Raw genomic sequence first — 8,741 nt, 5'->3', positions numbered from 1 at the left:
TTTTAAGGAAACTGTAAGTTACACTGTGGTTAAGACTTGTATCTTCACCCTTGAAAAAGCCCACATTCTATCACAGTGATGTAGGGTCAGACTTAACAGCCCCAATTGTTAAACACTTGGATCAAGTCATAACCAGTTTTATTGCAAAAGGACCCTGTACACATTTATCAATTTTAGTACCTTAACAGCTACCCAACAAGTCATTAACATACAGAAACATGCATCATGAGAAGCAAGAAATATCACCCATCCCTTCTGCATATTAGCAACTTGTCACTCAGTGCTCACATCACTGAGGTCTGTGAACAGTCACTTTTCGCATTCATCCTGAGTGAAAGGTGGAATGACAAGTACAAATGCAGCATATTATAAACAATTTCTTACAGAAGAAGTCACAAAGTAAACCAAAGTATTTTACAGAATTTACTACAAAACACCATAAAAACTTCCTTCACTTAAGCTCTCTCTCCCCGTAGCTGGCGAGCCAACTGGATGTCTCTGGGCATGATGGTGACTCTCTTTGTGTGGATGGCACACAGATTAGTATCTTCAAATAGACCCACCAGGTACGCTTCACTAGCCTCCTGAAGCGCATCAATGGCGGCACTCTGGAACCTCAAGTCGGTTTTGAAATCCTGGGCGATCTCCCTCACCAACCTCTGGAAAGGCAGCTTCCGGATCAGAAGCTTGGTGGATTTCCGGTAACGACGGATTTCTCCAAGAGCAATGGTCCCGGCCCTGTAGCGATGAGGTTTTTTCATCCCGCCGATAGAGGGGGCGTTTTCCCGGCCGCTTTAGTAGCCAGCTGTTTGCGGGGCGCTTTGCCACCCGTGGACTTTACTACGAGCAGTCTGCTTGGTTCGGGCCATTTTCTTTCACCCAGTGCCGACGTCTTACACCGCTTCTCCGACCGCCGCGCCGTTCCTGCTGCCCAGTAAAGAGCCGCAGCTGCCGAGCTAATGGAAGAAGCTCCTCCGACTAACGACCAAAGGGCTCTGCGCTCTTCATTCCTTTTTAAGGCTTATTAATATTTCATTGTATGTACATACTATATTTTGCTTATTCTTTCATCCATCAGTGGACACTTGGGTTATTTCTACCTTTTGGCTATTGTGAATAATGCTGCTGTGCACGTGGGTGCACAAATATCTGTTTAAATCCCTGCTTTCAATTCTTTGGGGCACATTCCTCGAGAAGGGATTGCTGGATCATATCATAATTCTATGCTTAATTTTTTGAGGAACTACTGCACTGTTTTCCACAGTAGCTGCACCATTTTACCTTTCCACCAGCAATGCACAAGGGTTTCAATTTCTCCACCTGCTTGCCAACACTTATTTTGTTGTTGATTTAAATAATAGCCATCCTAATAGATGTGAAGTGAAAACTTTTAGTTTTTAAATAATTGCTGAGTGTCACTGGATATTAGAAGAAAGTCTGATTGAGATTCTCTCCCTGAGTTTCAATTGCCCAGGAATCTCTGTGGCTGATGCAGTCAAAATGAGGTCATTTCTGCTTCCAGGACCATTCCTAGAAGAAACAAGAAGGGCCCTTGCTGCTGTTGCTTGTTCTTGCCACATGGTGTCGCTGTTGAAGACTTGTCCTGCACAGTCTGAAGGACATAGCTCGCCTGTTGCTACGCTGATGTCTCTGTTGTTTCAGATCCCTCCATGGGCGCCACTAGATCTACCAGAGGAAACAACAGGCCTTGGCTAAGATTACATTTCCTCTATTAAATTAGACAAATATTTACTGAGCGCCTACTATGTGCCAGGCATTGAGCTAGGTCCTCGGAAAACAGAACAAAATAGACAATGATCCCTGCCCTTCTGGGGCTAGACAATGAACAATGACCGCAGTAAACAGTAAATTACAAAGCATGTTAAAAGGTGTTAAGCACCATGGGATGATGAAAGAATCAAACAGGATAAGGGGATTGGGAGTGTGTGGTGGGGAGTTGAGTGAGAGCTGCATCACTGGGAAGACCTTGAATCAAGTCTTGAAGGAGGTGAGCTGTCCTTGGAGGAAGAGCTCCAGGTAGATGGGCCAGTCCTATGGCAGGAGTATTTGGGATACGTTTGAAGTCAGAGTGAGTGAGGGGGATGGGAGCAGGAGAGCAAAGCCTTAGGGACCATCATAAGGACTTTGGATTTTACACTGAGTGAGATGGGGATCCACTGCAGGATTCTGAGCAGAGAAGTGACTGGATCTGACTTGTGGTTTGTTTTTTTTTTAACTTAAGTATTTATTACTTTTGCAATTTAAAGACTTTATTTTTTGGAGCAGTTTTAGGTTCACAGCAAAACTGAGAGGAAGGTACAGAGATTTCTCATATATTTCCGGCCCCCACACAGGCAAGCATCCCCTATTATCAACATCCCCCAAAAGAGTGGGACATTTGTTACAATCAATGAGGCTACAGTGACATGCTATTATCACCCAGAGACCATAGTTTACATTAAGGTTCACTCTTTAAAAAAAAAAATCATTTATTTATTTATTTTTGGCTGCTTTGGGTCTTCGTTGCTGTGTGCGGGCTTTCTCTAGCTGCGGTGAGTGGGGGCTACTCTTCGTTGTGGTGCGTGGGCTTCACATTGCGGTGGCTTCTTTTGCTGCGAAGCACAGGCTCTAGGCATGTGGGCTTCAGTAGTTGTGGCACGTGGGCTCAGTAGTTGTGTCTCGAGGGCTCCAGAGTGCGGTTTCATATATTGTGGCGCATGGGCTTAGTTGCTCTGTGGCACGGAGATCTTCCTGGACCAGGGATCGAACCCGTGTTCCCTGCATTGGCAGGCAGATTCCTAACCACTGCGCCATCAGGGAAATCCGGGTTCACTCTTTTTTTTTTGTGGTAAGCGGGCCTCTCACTGTTGTGGCCTCTCCCGCTGTGGAGCACAGGCTCCGGACGCGCAGGCTCCAAACGCGCAGGCTCAGCGGCCATGGTTCACGAGCCCAGCCACTCCACGGCATGTGGGATCCTCCCGGACCGGGGTACGAACCCGTGTCCCCTGCATCGGCAGGCGGACTCTCAACCACTGCGCCATCAGGGAAGCCTGGGTTCACTCTTGATGTTGCATATTCTATGGGTTTGGACAAATGTATAATGATGTGTATCCATCCTTATCGGATCACACAGAGCATTTTCACTCCTCTGTGCTCTCTGACTTAACGTTTTAAAAGTTTCACTGTGGCTTATGTGTTGAGAATGAATTGAAGGGTAAAGGGCAGGGACAGAAGCCGGCAGACCAGTTAGGAGGCCATGGCGATGATCCCGGGTCACAGGCATCATGGTTTACAAAATCATCACAGCCTGGAGCCTGGCCCTCTCCTCAGCCTCCTCAGCAAATCCTCCTGCTCTATCCCAGTCATCCTCTGCTTCAGGGCAGCACTGAAGACAACCACTGGTGATTGAGGACCTACTATGTGCTGGGCTTGGCTCAAGGTGCTTCCTGTTGATTGTTTCACTCAGTCTTCAAAGGCATTCACGAGGAAGGGATTGTTCCACAGACATTTCAAAGCTCATGCTATGAATTGTGTCTTCCCCACCCCAAATTCATATGTTGCAGCTCTAAACCCCAATGTGGTGGTATTTGGAATGGGGCCTTTGGGGGGTAATTAGGTTTAGGTGAGGACATAAGAGTGGGGCCCCCATGATAGGATTCGTGCCCTTACAAGAAGAGACATAAGAGAGTTTGCTTCCTTTCTCTTTCCCCTCCAACCCCTTGATCATGAACGAAGGAGAGCCATGTGACCACACAGTGAGAAGGCGGCCGTCGGCAAGCCAGGAAGAGGGCTCTTACTGGGAACTGAATCTGTCGGCACCTTAGTCTTGTACTTGTAGCCTCCAGGACTGTGAGAAATAAATGTCTGTTGTTTAATTCACTTAGTCTGTGGTATTTTGTTATAGCAGCCCAAGCTGACTAAGACAGCCCATTTTACAGACAAGGAAATAGAAACCTCCAAGGTTTGGATGCCCAGGTCAATCAGCTGGGGAGTGGTGGAGCATTGGGCTGGGCTGTGATGGGAGATTGGGGAGCCAGAGAGAACAGGGCTTGGGGGAGTCCTACCTGTGAGGCTGGGGGGCCTGGCACTGAGGAGTTGCAGAGGGACAAGGCCAGGTCTTGGGGTGACTGGGCCTGGTGGGCTCCCCACCCAGGGTGACACCCTCTCTGTGGTTTCCCAGAGGCCAGGCTCTGGCTTTTCTGGATGTGCAGGGAGTCTGTGGGGGTTCCACTGAGGCCCTTTCTTGAGGCCTCCCAGCCTTGCTGGCAGCTGGAGCTGTCTAGGCTGGTGCTTCTGGAGGGGGCAGGTGGTGGTGGTGGTGGGGTGCAAAATGGGGAGGGGAAGGCACCCAATCCTGACTCCCTGGGGCCTGTTCCTGCCCACTCTCAGAGAAGGTGGTGAAGAGGGCAGCATGTTAATGACAGTAATTGCTTTAATTATTTTTTTGTTTTGGAGAGTCATAAAATATGGCAGCTTGCTCAGTGCTAATCATGGTAATTAGGAGGGGCTGGGGGCCGTGCAATTGTCAACGAGGGAGAAGCATCAGCCTGCAAAGACAAAGAGAAGCAAATGGTCAGCCCCCCTTTCTCTTCCCTCCCCTCTTTCCCTCCCCTCCCTCCTATGCCTTTGGCCTTTCATTCCCTCTTTGGCCCACCTCCCTTCGCTCCTCCTCCCTCTGCACCACCCCCTTGTGAGGGAGGCCTCTTTGATTCTGATGCATTGACTGCTGGGGTGGGGGTGGGGTGGACGGTGGCCTCAGCTGGTCTCAGGGATTGGCCTTGGGTCTGGGGGGCGCAGCTGTTCTGGGGAAAGCAGAGGAGAGTCGAGTCACAGGCAGAGGTCTGTGCTGCTGTTTCCTATGGCGCGCCCATATGGGCGGCTTCACACAGCCTGCTTTGGACCAAACACCTTGACCCTCACAGATCCTCTCCTCTCAGGGGAGAGAGCAGAGCTGCATCCTTGAGCGAAGCTGGCCAAGCCTCAGGGAGTGGAAGCTGGGCCACCAGCCTGCTTCCCTTACCCCTAGCCAGCTAAGCATCACATGCTCTGCCAACATTTCCTGAGCCACCTACTGTGTGCCAGGCTGGAGATTCAGTGGGGAATCAGACTCCCGGTCAGATGGAGAATTGGACGTGTAAGAAGCAATGACCATCCAGGGGGAATCAGAGGAACAGCACTCAGGCTAAAGGTGCCGACTCTTGAAAAGTCAGGGAAGGCTTCCTGGAGGAGGTGGCAGGGCCATCAGGAAGGACTTCCAAAAGGAAGCAATGTTTTCTGGGTCTTGCAAGGTGAGTAGTAGTTTCCTGGATGTGAGGGGACGGAGGATTCCAGGCTGAGAAGAGGGGAGGGAGGGAGATACAGCTAGAGAAATCGCTTTGGGTTAGATTGTGAGGAGCCTCAAAGATCACAACATGGAATCTGGGCTTGACCTAGCCTTTGGGATCCCTGTGCATGCGACTTGGGAAAGGGTGGGAGTCAGGAAGCTTTTTCTATGAGGAATAAATAAAAACATGTCAGTAAAGCACAGAGCATCAGTGGATGAGAACAGTGCTGGTATTGGTGACAATAACAAAGGGATTAGCCCAGGACAATGTCCAGGGACACATAGACGAACTCATGCAGGTACCTGGAGGCAGTTTTGCACAGACACGTGAGCTCCGATACACAGCACAGAGATACAAACACACAGTTACTGCCCCCTTCCCCCCAGATATGTACAGATCCACACACACACACACACACACACACACACAGAGTCATGCACACACAGAAACACTCTGACAAAGACCAACACCAGACACACTCACCATACCAGATTCACCGATGTGTTGTACCTTTGAGGGACCTGCTAAGGCCAGAGATGTGCCCCAAATCCTCGGACTTGTTACTTTGCTCCCTGGGACTCTGGGCTGCAGGGCTGGGGCTGAGTCAGGGAGAATGTCTTCTACAGATCTCCCCAGCAGCCCTTCTGCCAGAACATGACCCTTGGCACTGTAGCTAGAGAGCCTGAGGCCAGCTGTCAGGAAGAACTGTCCACATGAGAGGCCAGCTTTCTGCAGCCAGGGGTGCCACTCACCACCCCAGGCCTGAGCCACTGGTGAGGTGGACATACCTGGTTTGGGGCAGGGAGCCATTTCAGCCTAAGCAGAACTCTCACCCTCTTCCAAGACCAGGGTCTCAGAATCACCAGGACCCTCCTCTGGTGGGCTTAGGCAGAGAAGCTGTGAGCTCACATTATGCGTGGTGCATGCAAATATTTGCTGTGGATGGTAAAAAGGGCCTTGTAACAGGACGGATAGTGGTTTGGGTTCTGGGGGGCACTTCTGGTTTGTGAGGGGGTGTGAGGAACAACAGAGGAGCATAGAGCCTCCTGGGGTCTGGCGAGGGGTGCTAGATGTGTCAGGGGAAAGGGCTTGCTGGGGGCTAGGCACTGTTCAAGATGAGTTGCATGTGTGAACTTGTTTAATCCTTGTGGCACCAACGAAGCTCGTGCCGTTAGCATCCCATTTTACAGATGTGGAATGTAAAGGCCCTGTGCAATTCACACTGTTGGGAAGTGGGAGGCTGATAGGAACCCCGGCAGCTGGGCCTCCGAGCCCTGCCTCATCAGAGCACTTCCCATGCCAGGACTTGGTGGTCTGTCCCTGCCGGTTCCCCTTGAGAACGATAGTGATCCCTTGGTCCTTGTGTTCCCAGGAGCCAGCAGAGGCCCAGCGCATGGCAGTTGTTCACCAAGTCTGGATGGAAGGACAGGAGGAAAGGAGGGAGGAAGGAAGGAAGAATTCGAAGCAGGGGCTGGCCCCGAGGGTCTGCGGGCATCTCAGAACTCCCATCTCGTCCCTGTACCCCTTCCCCACCTGTTGGGGGCCCTCCCGTTCCTGCCACCACACCTGAGCCTCAGGTGTCCCAAAGCTCAGTTTCCTTCTCGTCCAGCTTCGTTTTCTTATCAGACAAATGAGAGGCTGGGTCTGCCTTCCTGCTCACACCAACAGGCTGGTTGTCAGCTGCAGTGACATCTGTGTTTGTCAGAAAAATTAAGAAGAAAGTGAAAGAAGCCACAGCCCTAGAACTGCCGGCTGGAGGGGGAGTCTGGGCCTGGCCTCTCTTGGGAAGACCCCTTCCCCCAGCATCTCACAGGAGGCCCAGGGGGCAGGCCTGGGCCAGAGTGGACACGACTTTTCCACCTACATTCTCTTCCCTTGAGAGGGAGTGCGGTGAACAGTGTGGCTTCTGGAAATCCCGGCTCTGGATGGCCCAGCTGTTTGTTTGGGCAAGTTACTTAACCTCTCTGTGTCTTAGTTTTCCCATCTATAAAATGGGGATAATGTTGTGAGGGTTAAATGAATTAATATCTGTAAGCACTTGGAACTGAATATACATCTGGCAGTTAGTATTTTCTTTGTGTTATTTTTCTTTTCTTCCTTGTCCTAGGGATTGTGCCTCTGAGTGAGGGGCTCAGCCCATCTGTGTGGTGGAGCTAGACTGGGGAGAGCTCGCTATGGACTGGGCAGGTTGGAGAAAGCTTCATTCACTCTACAAATTTTTATTGACCCCAAGCCCCTGGTCCCTGCCCTTGGGGACCCCCAGTCTGGTAGGGGGAGGCAGACATGTAAACAGATTACTATAAAAGGCAGATAATATAATGTTCAGAAAAAAGAGGAGGAAGCATCTAATGGGAGTGGGGAGTGGTGGAGCGAGGAGGTCAGGGAAGGCTTCCTGGAGGAGGTGGCAGAAGCATTACATGGAAGTGTGAGGAAGAGTTTTCCAGGTGGCCCTAGGGCGGAAGCCTATCTAGGGAGACTGGGCATCAGGAGCAGGCTGTGAGGGGCCGGGTCAGCTGTGTTCAGGAGCCTGGGCTTTATCCTAAAGGCAGTGGGAGAACTGGTTAGAGGTGTATGTGGAGTAGACAAAGACACAGTCAGCTTGAAGGAGGTGGCTGGGTCAATGGTTGGAGGATGGATGGGACACCTACTCACTTGGCCCCCTTTCTCATTCATTTCTGTAGCCCCAGCCACCCTGGCTGGCTCAGGTCATGGGCATTTCTGGCTACCACTAGTGGATGAACCTAGGATAGGACCTCTGTGATCACCCAGGCCCAAGATGGCTGGGACCAGAGAGGGGGCCGGGCCTTAGCAGGAGGGCGCAGAGCTGAGGATCTGGGGACTTCTTTTCAGGACTGTGCGCTCCTGGCTGCCCCGATATCTCAGCCTGGGTCAGCCCTGGTGGGGAGAAGCAGGTCACAGAGACAGCTGGGCTCGGCCGGCTCTGTCCAGCAGGGGGCAGCCGCGGTGCGTGGATGAGTGCGTCTGGCCGCCACGGCTCAGCTCTGCACCACTGGCACTTCGGAAAGGGTCTCTGGGAGGGCGGGGGTCAGACGCAGGGTATCAAGGCCTTCCTAGGTGAGCTGAAGGGCAGGGGGTAGGGACACCTTCACACCCTCAGGGCAGTCCTGCCGGATGACGAGGATGCCGGTAGGAACCCAGAGGCCGGATCAGATGCTCCAGTAATTTCAACCCTGGAAGCACACTAGAATCACCTGGGCAGTGTTAAAAACATACCCATTGCCTGGTGCCCTCCCCAGATCAATTGAGTCAGAGTACCCGGGGCCAGGGCCTGGGGCCAGGGCCCAGGGCCAGCAATGAAAAATCTCCCCTGATGGTCCTGATGCACACTGAACTACCTGGTTGCAGGGATTTGAGAGTGAATGGACAAATGTCAGGGCCCTCTTTGCCCTCCTGGGG

The 8,741-nt window shown here is 51.6% G+C and overlaps 1 pseudogene across 1 annotated transcript; it reads right to left on the bottom strand.

Annotated features, from left to right (window-relative positions):
• Window positions 1–398: 398 nt before the first annotated feature.
• On the bottom strand, window positions 399–1,408 carry LOC309800110 (histone H3.3A-like; annotated as a pseudogene). The gene has a single exon. The product of its transcript is annotated as a histone H3.3A-like (transcript).
• Window positions 1,409–8,741: the final 7,333 nt, after the last annotated feature.

The sequence above is a fragment of the Mesoplodon mirus genome (genome assembly GCF_964341445.2).
Source record: "Mesoplodon mirus genome assembly, chromosome: 3".
NCBI lineage: Eukaryota > Metazoa > Chordata > Mammalia > Artiodactyla > Ziphiidae > Mesoplodon > Mesoplodon mirus.
The sequence above is the reverse complement of the archived record's forward strand: the minus strand, read 5'-3'. Positions and strand labels throughout refer to the sequence as shown.